Source organism: Peromyscus maniculatus, chromosome 2, assembly GCF_049852395.1.
Source record: "Peromyscus maniculatus bairdii isolate BWxNUB_F1_BW_parent chromosome 2, HU_Pman_BW_mat_3.1, whole genome shotgun sequence".
In the NCBI taxonomy this organism is placed as follows: domain Eukaryota; kingdom Metazoa; phylum Chordata; class Mammalia; order Rodentia; family Cricetidae; genus Peromyscus; species Peromyscus maniculatus.
Window position 1 is genome coordinate 83607740 of NC_134853.1, and position 16696 is coordinate 83624435.

At 45.8% G+C, this 16696-nt stretch overlaps 1 pseudogene; it reads left to right on the forward strand.

Annotated features, from left to right (window-relative positions):
• Positions 1–8433: 8433 nt before the first annotated feature.
• Positions 8434–14620, forward strand: LOC102905543 (large ribosomal subunit protein eL43 pseudogene; annotated as a pseudogene).
• Positions 14621–16696: the final 2076 nt, after the last annotated feature.

A 16696-nucleotide genomic window follows, 5' to 3' on the forward strand; every position in this document is an offset into this window, starting at 1 on the left:
GGAGCTGGTTGGTGGCCCAAAAGAAAAAGCCTGCTACAATATGTGGAAAGCTCTTTATCCACTGAGACATCTCCTCAGTTTTTCAGAAGCATTCCTGTCCAACTAAAACTAAGGTCTATGAGTCATCAGAAAAAGGAAAAAAACTCTCCGACTGTCGTCAAGCTCAGAAAGATGTCCTTATCTGAGACACCTTCAAGACAGACCCTACAGGTGGTTAGGTCTCAACAAGTGAAAACAGGACCCCCAAAAGGTCACAGGATAGCAGAGGAAAAGGCCTCCTGTGAACAATATGTGCAAAGAAATTTCCTCCTGGGAGCCTCAGTACAAGCCTGTCACCCCAGAACTTAAAAGGCTGAGGCAGGAGAAGCCCCCATTTGAGGCCAGCTTTGATTACATAGGGAGACTCAATTCTGAGAAACAGAAACAAAAACTGTGTTATGAGACGATGTTGGCTGTGGAATCTGAAGAAACTCAGAGCTAAGGACGAGGCAGGGGTGAGGGGGGGGTATGCCTTGGCGGTAGAGCGCTTCCTGGGAGTGTATTAGGCATTTGATTCTAGGCTGGGAAAGAATGCAGGGGTGGGGGGTGGAAGGGGGAGTGGGGGTAGGAGTTAAGGAGTAGGGGGTGGAAGGGGGGTGGAGTAGGGTGGTGGGGGTAGGGGTGGGTGGTGGGGTGACAGAAAAGGAAGAAGCTGTTGATGCACAGCCATGCGGCTCAACCCTTGCACAGAACTTGTCTCCAAACACCAGTGTAGGCCTTCTACCCTGAATTATAGGGTTTTTTAAGAGGAACCTGCCTATTAGAAACATTTAAAAAATTTATTAATGTATAAGATAGAACTTTTGAGTCACCATTTTATTCTTAACAGTTTTTGAATTTTATTTTTATTTTATGCATATAAGTGTTTTTCCCTGCATGCATGTATGGATATGCACCACATGTGTGCCTGTTATCCGCATGCATACATCCCACACACACACACTCTGGGACTGGGGTTATGGGCGGTTGTGAGCTGCCATATGGGTCCTCTGCAAAAGCAGCCAGTGCTCTTAACCACTGAGCCATCTCTCCAGCCCCTTCATTTCATTTTTTACAAGGCAAGTAAGTCATGGAACACTAATAGAAAAACATAGAAGACACAAGGCCAGCGGGGTGACTCAGTAGCTGACCGCGCCTATCACCACCTGACTGTGGATTGGGACCTGCCTGATGATTGGAGAGAATTTACTCCCATGGGCTGGCACCCACCCACTGACCATCCCCCACCTTCCCACACACACACACAAACACAAGAAAAACAAACCAAATTTAAATAGAATTTAAAACTAAAACAAAGGGGAAGACATGAAATAAACATAAAAAATTAATTTGTGGGGTCAGGAGAGATGACTCGGTCAGTAAAAGCATTTGCTGTTCAAGTGCAAGGCCTGAGCTCCGATCCCCAGTCCACATGTGTGCTGGATGTGGTGGCACATGCCTCTGATGCCAGCACTTTCTAGAGGGAGACAGGCAGAACCCTGGGACAAGATGGCTAGCTAAAGGAGTCTGTGAGCTCGGAGATCAATGAGAGACCCTGTCTCAAGAAACAAGGTGGGGAGCAACAGGGGGAGACCCAGCATCACCCTCTGGACTCCACATGTCAATGCACCCACACACTTACGTGGGCTCACACACCTATGGGTACATGTACACACATGCATACATCACACACACACGTCCACGCAGAGAGAGAGTGCTCACGTGAAGAGAACTTGTGTGGCCTCATAGTGCAGAGTGGGAGCGGAAGGCCAGCCCCCATGAAGACATACATGAGTCTCGTCAATCCGGGTCTTGTTCTTAGCGTGATCACAACTGCAAACACCCACTGTCAGAGAGAAGCTTTGAGCCCAGAAATGTTGCTCCACATGGCTAGTGCCCTGTTCTAGAAACGAACCCGGGCAGCATCCACGAGGTGGAAAATTTCTTCCTGGACCAATGCCAGCGTCGGGGGCGGAGCTTCAAACCGCAGGGAGGCTGGAGGGGCAGAAGTCCAGGAAAAAGAACCCACAGTTACCTTGCTTGGTCTTCCCCTGACTCAGCTGGGATGGAACCGGCTTTGGCGTGATGGAAGTGCTACCCATTTTCTTGTTTTTCATGCTCCAATCTGTGGCTCCAGAAGTACGCACAAATTTGCATAGTATTTGCAAATATTGCTCAGGAGCCTGGTGAGGGACATTTGGCAACACTTGAAATTCAACAATTCTTATTACTCTTAAAGTTGTGACAAGACAGGTCTAGATTTCACTCTTAGGAAACTCATGATGTTGCCCTACATGAACAAACAAATGAATATTATGATGATAACTGTGAATAGTTCTATTTTCATTAAAGATTTGAATAAAATTTAATCAAATATTTACAAAATTAAGTCAGCTTTATTTACATAATTTGGCTTTAAAATGTTGAAGTTCAGTCATCATAATTTATATTTTATGCTTAATTTTACTATTTAATTTGAACATTTTAGAAGAGAACTTATGGAAAAATCTATGCAAATAATTTTTAATTTAATCAATTAATTTACAGAGCTGGAGACTGAACTCAGAACCTCATTGAATGGTATGCAAATTTATAAACTACATTCCTGGCCCTCGTTTTTTACTTTAATTTACATTTTAAAATAATATATTCAAATTTGATATACTGTGAATATATTCACATTTCACTTCAAGTTTTTACTACTTTTATTGTATGTATACGTGTGTTTGGATACCGTCAAGGTGCAGCTGGGGGGTTGTTTCTCTTTTTCCACTGAGTGGGTCCTGGAGATTAAACTCAAGTAATCAAGCTGGATACAAGTGTCTTTGCCCACTGAAGCATCTCACTGGCTCTAATCACATTTTATTATTAATCCTGCAGGCCAAATATGGCCATCTATTTTTTTATGTGTGAAACTGGCCATAGCTCATTCATTTATATGTTGTCTATAGGTGTTTAAAGTCATAATGGCAGAGTTGAATAACTTTCATAGATCGCAAATGGCTCTCAAAAACGTCAGTTTTTACTATCTGGTAACATACAGAAAAGACTGGCCAACTTCTACTTTCTAGGTAGTTACTGCCAACAGAGCACAAATTATGTAAATATGTTTAGTGTACCAACAAAATTTTGTTGAAAGGAATACAAGAAAAACAGATTTTATGGGCTATGCCCATAACATTGTATAATTTATGTTTTTGCCCATCCAGACATCGCTGACTTCTCAACAGAACACCCAGACATGTGCAGTGATAATTGAATTTCATCATCTTTAATAGTCTGCCAACTTCCAGTCTTGTGCAAGTCAAAATTTCCACATATCTTTCTAGTTTATATTTGGGGAAGAGCATTTTCCAATTTGCAGCAGGTTTTGTTTGCTCTTGTCACAGACTTTGCAAATACAGGGAAGGCCTGCCAGAGTGTGTTCAGAAGCACACCGAGTTCCAATGACTGGGGAGGCCTGGCCATGGATGCTGCTGCCCGGGAAAATGGATCCCCGAGCCTTGGATGGTAGTTTGAGAGAACTCAGAACCAGAGCAGGTACACACCTCAGTCTGGCGTGTGTGAATGTGCTGGCCATTGGCACATTCAGACAGATAGAATGCCTAGAAGGACATCTCTCTCTTCCTGTTGCTAAATAGGACCGACCAGAGCTCCTAGGGGGTGCAGGAGCCTCTAGTTCAGATGAGGTCTTTTAGCTGTGGCAGCAATCCTGACCACACCGGCAGCCTTGTGAGTCTTCCAGCAGCTGTGGTCTAAGCTATTTATCTTGTTTGAATGAAGTATTATTTATCTGAAGTTTAAGTACAAGTAGGTGTCCTGTGTTTTGTCTGCAAACACTCGTTCCAGATTAACTGGTCACGTTAGAATGAGCCTTACATCTATTTATGCTACAGTTTGAGAAGCCAGGCATCCTCCCTGCCCCCAACCCCACAATTATATATACCTCTGCCCTGCACTAATCAGTCTGTGCTCTGGGTGAAGTCTTCTCCCCTAAGACAAGCACGGGTGGAAGGTGGGACAATCCAGGAATCGCACCTGGGCAGCAGAGCAGTGTTCCTCCATGGAGCACCATTGATACCCGGGACCAGTTGATTCCAAACACATCCCACAGCAGCTGGTGTTCTGTTCCATAACGTTCTTAGCAAGACAGGGCTTCTAACGTTGCTACCGGTTGCACATTTGATCTTGGAGGATGCACAGAAACCGGGGGTGGAGGCTAAGAAGGCTGCCAAATGAGGAAATAATAACCATCAAAAGTTACCTAGCATTTTCTCTATGCCAAGTACTATTCTAAGTACTTCTGTGTTTTAACACATGCCTGTGGAGCAACTTCATGGTACCTACTACAGTCCTACCTTCCAGATGAGAAAACTGACAGGACAGGGAAATGAATACCTTTTCCAAAGTCTCATGCAGAGCTTGACAAACCCAAGTCCAGATGTTTTCAACCACTGTATCACACACACACACACACACACACACACGCATTCATTCAAGCACATGGACACCCACCTACCCACATACAAATACACACATAGACAGACAGACAGACAGAGACAGAAAGACATAGAGCCAGAAAGATGGAGACTATATATAGTACAGGCTCAGGACAGCTCAGTGAGTCTTGCTGAAGTCTTCCAGGGGTTTATGTCACTAGAAAAAACTCAAGTAAAAGCTCCATTACTTCTAGCAATTTCCCAGTTCATTCCAGAAGATGAGATGACCACTCTATGGTATGGTTAAGGGGAAGGTTTTTATTGCAGGTAGGAGAGAGAGAATAGTCAGTGGCCCTGGTCTAGAGCAGAGAGAGAGAGAGAGAAGTAGATGATGCGGCCGGCAGACTGGACGCAGCTGGCAGACTGGACACAGTCAGGACTATCTGCAAGAGATGGGAGAAGACCAGAGGATAGAGAGTAGAGAAAACATGGTGAGAGAAGCAGAGTATAGAGAAGACATGGAGAACAGAAGGGTGATAGTAGCTGTGGGGAGGAAAGCCCATGAGCTGGAGGAAGTTTAGGGCAGAGGAGGAGGAGGTGAGGACTAGGATGCTAGTGTGGACTCTGAAATGTATACCAGGTCCTTGTGATACTGAGGGAGGCTGGAGGTCAGCACGCGCTTGGATAAGCTGATAGAGGCCACAGGTAGCCATATGTCCCTTCTGCCAAAGGTGAGGGAGATGACTCCTTTGGTAGAGGGGAACCGGCTTCCCAAGTTCCTGAGGAACGCTGGTTTTTATTTAACAGCCAGAAATCTTTCTATAGTTCGGGTTTTAGAGTCTGGGGAAGTGGAGTTTCCTTTGAACCTCACAGTCATCTCTTAGCCTGGCACTGTATTAACAGTCTGCACGACACGCCAGCTGTCAAGGTGCAACCGCCGCCGCCTAACTTCCTACCTAGCAGCCGCTCACTGCTGCTCCCGTCTTCCCGCACACCCTTACTGGACTCTCCTACCTGTGTCTCTTCCAGGACAGTTCCACTTTATCATCTGCGGACAGTCGCTCAGCAAACACCTCCCCAGCCTCCCTGGCAGTCCAGTGGACCCCGAGCATGCGACATGTGACACTTTTCAGAAAAGATATTTTAAAAGTCAGGTGTTTGAGACCCTTGCCAGTGGTGGAGGCACACGACTGTAATCTCAGCATTTGGAAATCCGAGGTAGAAAGATCGTAAGTCTAAGGCCAACCTGAGCTGAGAATTCTCATAGTGAGAATTCTGTCTCAAAAACATACAAACACTGCTACCGCCCAAAAAGTCACTGCTCTGCTCCCTGTTCAGGCTTTGGAGGCCATATGTGCTACACGGTACAGGTACCGCGTGGAGGATGGCGGCCTTGCCTGCAGGAACGAACTGTCGTTGGGAAGCTACAGTTGAATGTTTTAACAGCGTCGCCTAGAGTCTAAGCCACCATTTAAGACCTGTCCAGCCGCCACAGATTCTCCCCTTTCTGTGGTGTTCCACAGCCCTGTGCCTTTAATACTTGTGAGAGCCCACTTACTTACCTTGTCCTCGCTAGCCAGGACCGGGTGCCTGGTCTTCTTCAAGTTTTGGGTTTTTTTTTTTTTTTTTTTTTTTTTTGAGACAGGGTTTCTCTGTGTAGCCCTGGCTGTCCTAGAACTCACTTTGTAGACCAGGCTGGCCTCAAACTCAGAGAACCACCTGCCTCTGCCTCCCAAGTGCTGAGATTAAAGGCGTGCGCCACCACTACCAGGTTTGTTTATTGTTTTTTTTTTTTTATAAGTTTTTCATCACAAGAACTTTCACAGCGCATTAGCTACTTTACAGTGTGTGCTGAGTGAGGGAATGAATGGCCAATCATTTCTCAAGTTTACAATCAGGATTCATCTTAGATGCTTTTCAGTCTAATAGAATCTGGGGTGTAACCGTCTCTAGTCACACCAAGGCTATTACCTCCCTTAGTGTCATCTCCTCTGTGCCTGAAAGAAAAGGCCACCTCCCTTGAAACAGGTCCACGGTCTCTGTAAATTCAAATATTTGTGGCCGTGTTATTTATATGGTAGTTGGTAATCAGAAGACAGAGATTGTGGGTGATGACATTCATTCTTAGTCACAGTGACATTTCCACAGTGGGAAATTTAAAAAAGGTCATTTGGCATTCTGACGCCATAATTGCAAGGCTTTGTTTACGTTCTAATTGTCGGTACTTCCAGGGACATTAACAGTGTCAACACAGAAAGGCTGGCTGGATAAATATTTTATCTAACAAAGGTGGAATTAACTATTTCTCTGAATGCTTCTTATTGGGCCCAGGGATTCTCAAGCCTGAGGGTCAGCAGATTGATGAACAGCAAGGAAACATTTTGATTGTATTTTGAACACTCATTTTTCCCCCTAACACAAAGTACAGAGATTCAAGTGGAAGGAGCTAGGCGGGCAGGTGTGTGGAGGATGTGGGGGAGCACGTCAGTACGGGCTGAAGAGCCCAGGCGACACTGGGCACACAGCCGCCAGCCACGGGGCGTTGCTGGTGCGACCGGCTGGGTGCCGTAAGGGCTGGGGGCCGTAGGGGCTGGGTGCCGTACGGGCTGGGGGCCGTCGGCTTCCACTGCAAACGCAAGGTAAGTTCTGTTTTAAGGCAACTGTAGGTTTTAATTTTTTTTTTCTTATTTTTTTTTTTTTTTTTTTTTGGTTTTTCAAGACAGGGCTTCTCTGTGTAGCTTTGCGCCTTTCCTGGGACTCACTTGGTAGTCCAGGCTGGCCTCGAACTCACAGAGATCCGCCTGCCTCTGCCTCCCGAGTGCTGGGATTAAAGGCGTGCGCCATGACCACAACCACCACCCGGCCTGACAATTCTTTTCAGAAGCCTGGCCTATGAAGGGGAAGGAGAGCAATGGGGAATAAGGAAGTCAGCAAGGGGGCCTTGGAGGTTTATGCTTTAAAATGCACAGGGGATGGACTGTGCACAGGGGATGGACGGTGCACAGGGGATGGACGGTGCATAGGGGATGGACGGTGCATAGGGGATGGACTGGGCATAGGGGATGGACGGTACATAGGGGATGGACGGTGGGTACATAGGGGATGGACGGTGCACAGGGGATGGACGGTGCACAGGGGATGGACGGTGCACAGGGGATGGACGGTGCACAGGGGATGGACGGTCCACAGGGGATGGACGGTGCACAGGGGATGGACGGTGGGTACATAGGGGATGGACGGTGCACAGGGGATGGACGGTCCACAGGGGATGGACGGTGCACAGGGGATGGACGGCGCATAGGGGATGGACAGCGCATAGGGGATGGACTGCGCATAGGGGATGGACGGTGCACAGGGGATGGACGGTGCATAGGGGATGGACGGCGCATAGGGGATGGACGGTGCACAGGGGGTGGACGGTGCACAGGGGATGGACGGTGCACAGGGGATGGACGGTGCATAGGGGATGGACGGTGCATAGGGGATGGACGGTGGGTACATAGGGGATGGACGGTGCACAGGGGATGGACGGTGGGTGCATAGGGGATGGACGGTGCATAGGGGATGGACGGTGCATAGGGGATGGACGGTGGGTACATAGGGGATGGACGGTGCACAGGGGATGGACGGTGGGTGCATAGGGGATGGACGGTGGGTACATAGAGGATGGACGGCGCACAGGGGATGGACGGTGCACAGGGGATGGACGGTGCACAGGGGATGGACGGTGCATAGGGGATGGACGGTGGATAGGGGATGGACGGTGCACAGGGGATGGACGGTGCATAGGGGATGGACGGTGCATAGGGGATGGACGGTGCACAGGGGATGGACGGTGCACAGGGGATGGACGGCGCATAGGGGATGGACAGTGGGTGCATAGGGGATGGACGGTGCATAGGGGATGGACGGCGCACAGGGGATGGACGGTGTATAGGGGATGGACGGTGCATAGGGGATGGACGGTGTATAGGGGATGGACGGTGCACAGGGGATGGACGGTGGGTACATAGGGGATGGACGGTGCATAGGGGATGGACGGCGCATAGGGGATGGACGGTGCATAGGGGATGGACGGTACATAGGGGATGGACGGTGCACAGGGGATGGACGGTGCACAGGGGATGGACGGTACATAGGGGATGGACGGTGCATAGGGGGATGGACGGTGCACAGGGGATGGACGGCGCACAGGGGATGGACAGTGCATTAGGGGATGGACGGTGGATAGGGGATGGACGGTGGGTACATAGGGGATGGACGGTGCATAGGGGATGGACGGTGCGTAGGGGATGGACGGTGGGTACATAGGGGATGGACGGTGCATAGGGGATGGACGGTGCATGGGGGGATGGGCTATCTGACCTGGGCAATGCAGACATGTCATTTTCTCACAGTCTAGAAAGCAGAAAGTCAAAAATGGAGGTGCTGGGATCTGGTGAAAGTTGTCATCTCCATATGGCAGAAAGAAGAAAAGGCAACAAGAGCGGAGGCAGGCTGCAGAAGGCTGAGTGAGACCTCTGGTATGAGACCTCTGAAGCTGCACATGTAAGGAGTCCTCCCTAGCACCCTGGCTATACCAAACACTTTATAGCCTTGCTCTGGCAACACCTAAACGATGGGTTTTATATACTGGGTAGAGTGAGGTCTCTGAGGAGTGGAGGGAACAAGAACCCGAACACAGGGAGGGCAGAGGGAAAAGGAGACAAGAGCTTGGTGAGGTTGCTCCAGAATTTCTGGCATTGCTGAAGGTCTGCATGCAGAGCATCGAGATCATTAAGGGGCAGGGAGGAAACACCAGATTTCTTTGCCTTGTTTTGCCAGTGGCAGCGGGGCGGGGAGCGGGTGGCTGGAGATGGCCACACTCTGTGATCTGCAGCAGCTTGAGTTCTTTTCAGAGTACTCTCTACTCAGGGGAAGCTGGGATTCTTCCCTGTGGAAAAGAATTTCGGGACCAGCAAGTCTGAAAGAGTTGAGTCAACTAGAAAGAGAGTTGAACCCAGACTGACACGTGGGGTTGATGTGAAGGAGGGTGCTCAGGGAAAGAACAAGACACACCCCAAAGCAGGCATGGGCTTCTTAGGAGAGATTCGCACTCCTGTGTACAGTGTCTAGGATATTGGGGGCCTCTCAAGTCGCATCTCAAATAGTTGCTAAGAATGTTTTCACGGGTTTGGGGATTTAGCTCCGTGGTAGAGTGTTTGCCTAGCAAGAGCAAGGCCCTGGGTTTGGTCCTCAGCTCAGGGGAAAAAAAGGAATATTCCACACCCTTGGAAGAGTGCTTGCCTAACATGCATGAAGCCCTGGGTTCAAGCTCCAGCACCACACAAACTGGGTGTGATGGTGCATGGAGTACACTGGTGATGCCAGCCCCTGGGAGGTTGAGATGGGTAGGAGAATCAGAAGTTCAAGGTCATCCTTAGCTACATGAGCAATTCCAGGTCAGTCCAGGCTATATGAGATACTGCCCAACAAAAACATAAGGCCTAGAGTCTTCCTCCTCAAAGGAGGAAGTATGTCCTCTCACTGAGGGCAGGGATTTAAGTTAGGTAGTGATGGGATACCAAGGAGGTCCTGCACACACTTTCCATATCATTCTGTCAGGTCTATACTTTCAGGGCCTTTATTGTCCACTGAGAGCAGTTTTTTTTGACTCTTTAATTCTCCTTTGATAAACATACAAATCTCTTGCCTCCCTAGAGGGACATTACCAGGTTCAAAGTAATGTAAGCATCATGGCTAGACACAAAACAATGGTAATTTTCTAGGAACAGCTATATGTAGGCCTTTAGAAAGCACAATTTTCACTTCCTTGCTGTTGCATTTTCAAAGCTAAGCCTGCCACCTTGGCTCACACAGAAGTGCAGACTCTTCCAGTAGCAAACATTGAGCACTGGAAATGGCATAATGGCATCCAACTGTGCGTGTGCTTCATCCCTGATGTGCTTTTCCCGAATATCTTCTACAACTGCCTCAAAGCTCTGTCAAGCAAGCCTTTCTTGTGGCTTTGTTCTGGCAATGGCTGAGTGTGTGGAAGAAAGAGATTTGCCCAGGAATTTCACTGCAGAAATTCGGGTTGACTTCTGACACAAGGAAAAGGTGTAACTGGTTTTGCCTTGCAGCCAGGCTGGATGAAGTTGGAATTTCCTTTTCTTGGTCACAAAAAAGCCAATTCTTCTCCTTTAGAGAGTCATCAAGATGTGGAAATGAAAAGAAATTATGTCACTGTGATTGGCTTAATAAAGAAGATAACTGGCCTATAGCTAGGTAGGGCAAGGTTAGGCAGGAAAACCAGACTAAGCGAGTTTGAGGACAAAGAAAGGATGGAGTCAGGGAGTCACAAGAGTCTTGAGCCAGACACAGAAGAAGCAACACAGGAAGTTCTTAGATGAGGTAAATGAGCCTCAGAGCAGCACATTGATGAATAGAAATGGGTTAAGTTATAATAGCTAGTTAAAAACAAATCTAAACTATCAGCTGAGCATTCATAATTAGTAATAAGCCTCTGTGTAGTTATTTGGCAATCAGCTGGCAGGAAAGGGTTCTTAGACCTTGGGTTTTGAGTCTAGGCAGGTTTTCTTGTGTCTACACCGCCCTTATGATTCTTGATTACTTCCCACAGCTTCTGTAGATTGCCTCCTTTTGCAAAAATAAGGCCATGCTAATGACTACAAAGAAATAATACAAAGACAAACTGATGCACACAATATGATGTGATTTGGGATCTATCTGACTCTATGCTGACTGTGGAAGTAGATGGTTTCAGTGTTCAGCTTTGAGACAAATACTCCACTCTTTTTGTCATTCAGAATTCAACTCTTTGTGGAAGTCACCTTTGGCTCGTCTACCTGATAACCCTTGCTAGTCTTTTCCTTTATTTCTAACATGGAAGGCAGAGATCTGTAGATGTTCCTGGCTTCTCTTGCAGCTAGATAGCCACATAATGTAATTCTCATCAATATATTTGCTAAAATTTGGACTTGCTCTGTCCCCAAAGGGCCTATGGGATTGGCTCCCAATTTGGCAATAATATAAAGTGGTAGAAACTTTTCGGTGTTGGGGCTCAGTGGGAGATCTTAGGTCATTAGTAGCCACACCCTTGAAGAGTAGGGACAATACAGCTCCTTCCTCTCTTTTTGCTTCCTAATCACCTGAGGTGAGCAGCTCTGAACTGCTGTCTACTGTTTCCTGCTACAATATACTATTGTACCACAGACCTCAAAGCAAAGGCATCACTTGATCATGAGCTAATACCTCCAAAGCTATGAGTCTAAATAAATCTTTCCTCTAATTAAGTTGATTTACCTCGGGTATTTGTTACAGTAACAGAAAGCTGGCTTACAGAGTTATAAAGATCTGCTTTTCTGTGGACATGAGTACTGTGACAGACAGCATCACTGCCTCTTTCCTTGAAATGTGCAGGAACTGGAGCAGCCATTTGCAATCATGCTTAGCCCAACGCTAAGCAAGAAGTAGTAAAATAGGGAGGTAGTTATTTGTCAGTTCTGTGGGGCTGTTGAACCACATATGGTCTTGCTACCACCAGACATGTGACTAAATGTCTTGATTGCTTGAGATACTGTTAGAGGGTATCGGTGACTGCCACTAGAGATTTTGTAGCCACCACTTCAGGTAGGAGTAGAGCTGGGAAAACTATTTGTAGTTGTTACCTTCTCATTGCTCTGACAAAATACTCCACTAAATAAAACATACCCCACCCCACCCCCCAAAAAAACCTTCAAGGATTTATTTTGGCTCACAGTTTGAGGCGAATGACAATGCTATACAGACCACCTTTTGGCTAATGCAGGAGGAGTTATTATTGGCACATAGTCAAATCTTCATCATTCAAAACTTATTTTTGGGTTTCCCTATTTGCAAAAAATTGTAATCCATAAACCAATACTCAGGGTTTTTGTTTGGTCATTCATGATATGCACAATAACAAAACAATTTGATCTACCCAACATATACATTCTTAGATGATGTGGGACAGTGTGACTTACTTGGCATTATTTCAGATCTGGCACTAACAAATGTTCTTATAGCCAATGTCATGTTCTTGCATTTTTTTGTGCTTGTTGACTTCACAATTTACAAAAGTACCCAAGGGAAGTGCTGAAGTGTTGGCTAATATTCTTACATGCAAGGAGGCCAAGAGGTCATTTGCCTTTAGCTGGGAGAACTTCCTTGAGTATTTCTTCTCAAGGCAGGTCTGCCAGTATCAAAGTTATCAGTTTCTGTTTTGCTTGAAAAGCCTTTGTATTCCTTTTATTTTGAACAGTTTTGTTGGGTAGGAGATTGTTGGTTGATAGTTATTTTTTATTTAATAGTTCAGACAATGTCTCATTCTGTAGTCAAGGCTGGCCGGGAATTCACCATGTAGCTTAGGTTGGTCTAAAAATTGACAACAGTCTTGCCCAGCTTCCTGGATGCTGAGATTAGAGTTGTGAGCCATCATACCTGACTCTTTTTTTTTTTTTTTAAACATTTTATTTTTCTTGTTTTAGTTTTTGGTTTTTAAAACAGGGTTTCCTGTGTGGCACTGGCTGTCCTAGTACTAGCTCTGTAGACCAGGCTGGCATTGAACTCACAAAGATTCGCCTGCCTCTGCCTAACTGCTCAGCTATTTTGTTGCTTTTAATCTTACTTTTCCGGGTGTGGGTGACTTAAACGCATCTGTTGTACCATGAGTGTACCTGGTATCCATGGAGGCCAGAAGAATCTGATCCTCTGAAACTGGAGTTAAAGACGGTGTGAGTTGACGTGTGGGTGAGTAGGATTTAAACTCAGTGCTTCTTTAAACACTGAGTCGCCGGGCGGTGGTGGTGCATGCCTTTAATCCCAGCACTCGGGAGGCAGACGCAGGCAGATCTCTGTGAGTTCGAGGCCAGCCTGGGCTACCAAGTGAGTTCCAGGAAAGGCGCATAACTACACAGAGAAACCCTGTCTCGAAAACCAAAAAAAAAAAAAAAAAAACGAGTCATCCCTCCAGCCCCATACCTGGCTTCTTTTACACTTTCAATGTTACCCCACTACTTTCTGGCCTCTACTGCTTTTGCTAAGTCAGATTATTATGCGTCCCTTATAAGCAATGTTTCCGCCCACCTCACCCCCGGCTGCTTAAAGATGTTCCCCTATGATGTAGAAGCTTTCTACATCCAAGGTTCTCTTCATTTTTTGTTTTGTCTGTTCAATTTATCTAATCTCTATTATTTTTTGCCAGTTCAAATACTGTTGGACACCTCTAGTGAGCTTTCTGTTTCCAATGTTTTTGAACTCTTTAAGTTATATGGTTCCCTGAAATAATTTTCTGAGGGTGTATTCAGTATAACAACAGATATTTACTTCCTTAACCATGCATAATTTCATTCTTTGAACATGTACACTGGCTACTGGAAAATATTTTCCCAATAAATCTGACATCTGACATCTAGCCTCTCCAATACACAATCTTTCTTTAAAACATGTTTTTAGTAGTAGTAGTAGTTATGTATATGCATGTGAGTGTAGGTTTGTACATGAATACAGTGCCTGTGGAGGCCAGAAGGCTGCATTGGATCTCCATGAGCTGAAGTACAGGCAATTGTGAGCTGACTACTGAACTTGGGTGGTCTACAGAAGTAGTAGATACTCTTAAATGCTAAGACCTTTCTTTCTCTAGACCCCCCAACACACAATGCTTTGTTTCCCTTCCTGTATGGGTAATACTTTCATGTTTCTCTACATGGGCAGCCATTTTGGTTAAAAACTGTTCATCTCAGAAAACATTGTAATGATCTTGGTTACTAGTCCCATTCTCTAGAACTTGTTTTCTTATTATTCATTTAACAAATGAAGTTCCTCTCCAGCTTGGGGTTCAGTTCCAGCGACCTGGCTAAATGCACCAGGAAGGTTGGGATCATTGGGAAATACGGGACCCGCTATGGTGCCTCCCTCCAGAAAATGGTAAAGAAAATTGAAATCAGCCAGCATGCCAAGTACACCTGCTCATTCTGTGGCAAGACCAAGATGAAGAGACAAGCCGCTGGCATCTGGCTCTGTGGTTCCTGCATGAAAACAGTGGCCAGTGGGGCCTGAACCGACAACCGACTTCTGCCGTCACAGTGAAGTCCGCCATCAGAAGACTGAAGGAACTGAAAGACCAGAAGCATACTGTTTAAGACCTGCCTGTGCTCTAATAAATGGGTTAATTTACATAAAAATAAAGAAATGAAGTTCATTTCCCCTGTACCAAGTTCAGCCTCTGTTGGCCTTTGGACACAGTGTATTAGGAATCAGTGGTTTTGATAAGGCTTACTTCCTCTCTTCCCTGGCCAGTCAGCTGCTAAGTCATGCTGCAGTCAGATGACTGCTTTATAGTTTTCAACTATGCTCTGGGGGCATAAATTGCACCACAGTTTGTCCAATCCAGTTTTGGCATCTTCAACTGAATAGATTGTTCACAGAGTTCTTGTCTAACTAACTGTTGTCCAGTGAACATTAGACAAGTCAATGCCTGAGAGCTGACTGCAGCCCAAAAGGCAATTCCTTCTTATGGAGATTCAGAATGATTTTCATGGCCTGGCTTTTGTTTTATTTAGCTTTTGTTTTTTGTTTTTCCCAAAGCATACTCTGAGCCGACACACTGGAGCTGGGACAGGCAACTGTAGCATGTTTTAGTCTAGGCCCCTGGTCGGTGGGCAAGGTTGTCCTCAAATGCATTAAGAGGACTTTGTTTAGAGCTATCACGATAGTAATCACTTAAGACTCAAATTAGCAGGGATGAAACCAAACTTATAAGAGCAGCAATGGAAATGTATAAGTTGCCATTTAGATGTGGGGAGGTTGCAAGATGGAAAATTACTAAAAGTAGACATCAAGGGAAAAAGAAATTGTTGAGAACAAGGTCATACCAACAGTGGGGAATGAGGAATTTAATAAAATATTGAGCATTTCCATTAATATGAGATTCTAATTAATTGATTCCTAAGACTGAAATCCAAGGATGCCTATCTAAAAAATAGCTCAGGCTGGTCAAGGCTCATACCTGAATCTCAGCACCAGGGAGGCAGGTGGAAACCTGTACATCCCAGGCCTTCCTGGGTTACATAGGATAGCCATAGCTTTTGGTTGATGTTGGGGCGTGGGAGGGAAGGCGGTGGGGGAAAGGAAAGCAGAAGAGGAAAGGAAATCATTCAGAGGAGGCTGGCTCAACTAGTCTAAGACTCTGTAGTTGGGAACAGCTGGGATCTTTCTGGGTTGCCTTAATTAATGTAAACATTAATTCATGTAAAATTAACAACACAAGTTAATATAGAAGTGAGTAGAACCCCAGAGAAACCATACCCCAAGAAACTCCATTTTATGAGCAAGGTCTAGGCCAAACAATGCTTCTACCTCCACCATGCTTGGGATGTAACTTCAGCAACAGAAAGATGCAGGAGTCTGAAAAAGTGTTGGTTTGCTGATTGCCCTTAAGACCATTTCCAGAAATTCTGTGGCTTTTGTTTTTGTTTGGTAAGGAATTTAACACATGCCTGGTTTTGATGCCTTCAGGCTTGAACAAAGCCTGAGCACAGCCATCCATGATTTTGTTTGGACCCATTTCCCCAAATCCTTACTTCATCATCCATCTGTCCATCCAATTGGTTCTGTCTCTTGCGAGAATCACGTTCCAGTTGCAGCCCAAAGTAATTAGAGATAGGGCCTTTAAAAAGTTAACAATATAAATAAGGCTATATGAATGAGCCTCAAATCAGTGTCCTTGGAAGAGGATAACAGAACACAAACATATAGAGTGTATACTCTTTAAAAAAAAATACTTGTACTTTCTTATTATTTACCAATTTCCCCAAGAGAATGCATTTTTATTACTTTTATTTCATATGCATTGGTGTTTTGCCTACATGTATGTCTGTATGAGGATGTTGGGTCCCCAGGAACTAGTTACAGACATGTATGAGTTGCCATTGAACCTGGGTCCTCTGGAAGAGAAGCCAGTGCTCTTAACCACTGAACCATCTCTACAGCCCAAGAGTAGGTACAATGGTAGGCTAAGGTACAGTCTATTTCCTTCTCTGAGTGCCCATTCAGCTGTCTGCATTTCACTGACGAGCACAACTTATCAGGTATCAGTCTAGTCTTATTGGCCATACTTTCTTTGGCTTCAGAGGCAGTGGATGGTGGCTGCCAAGAGAAAGAAGGGGAGAATGCCACTAGCTCTTAAACACACAAAACAAGTAATCAAATATCTACTC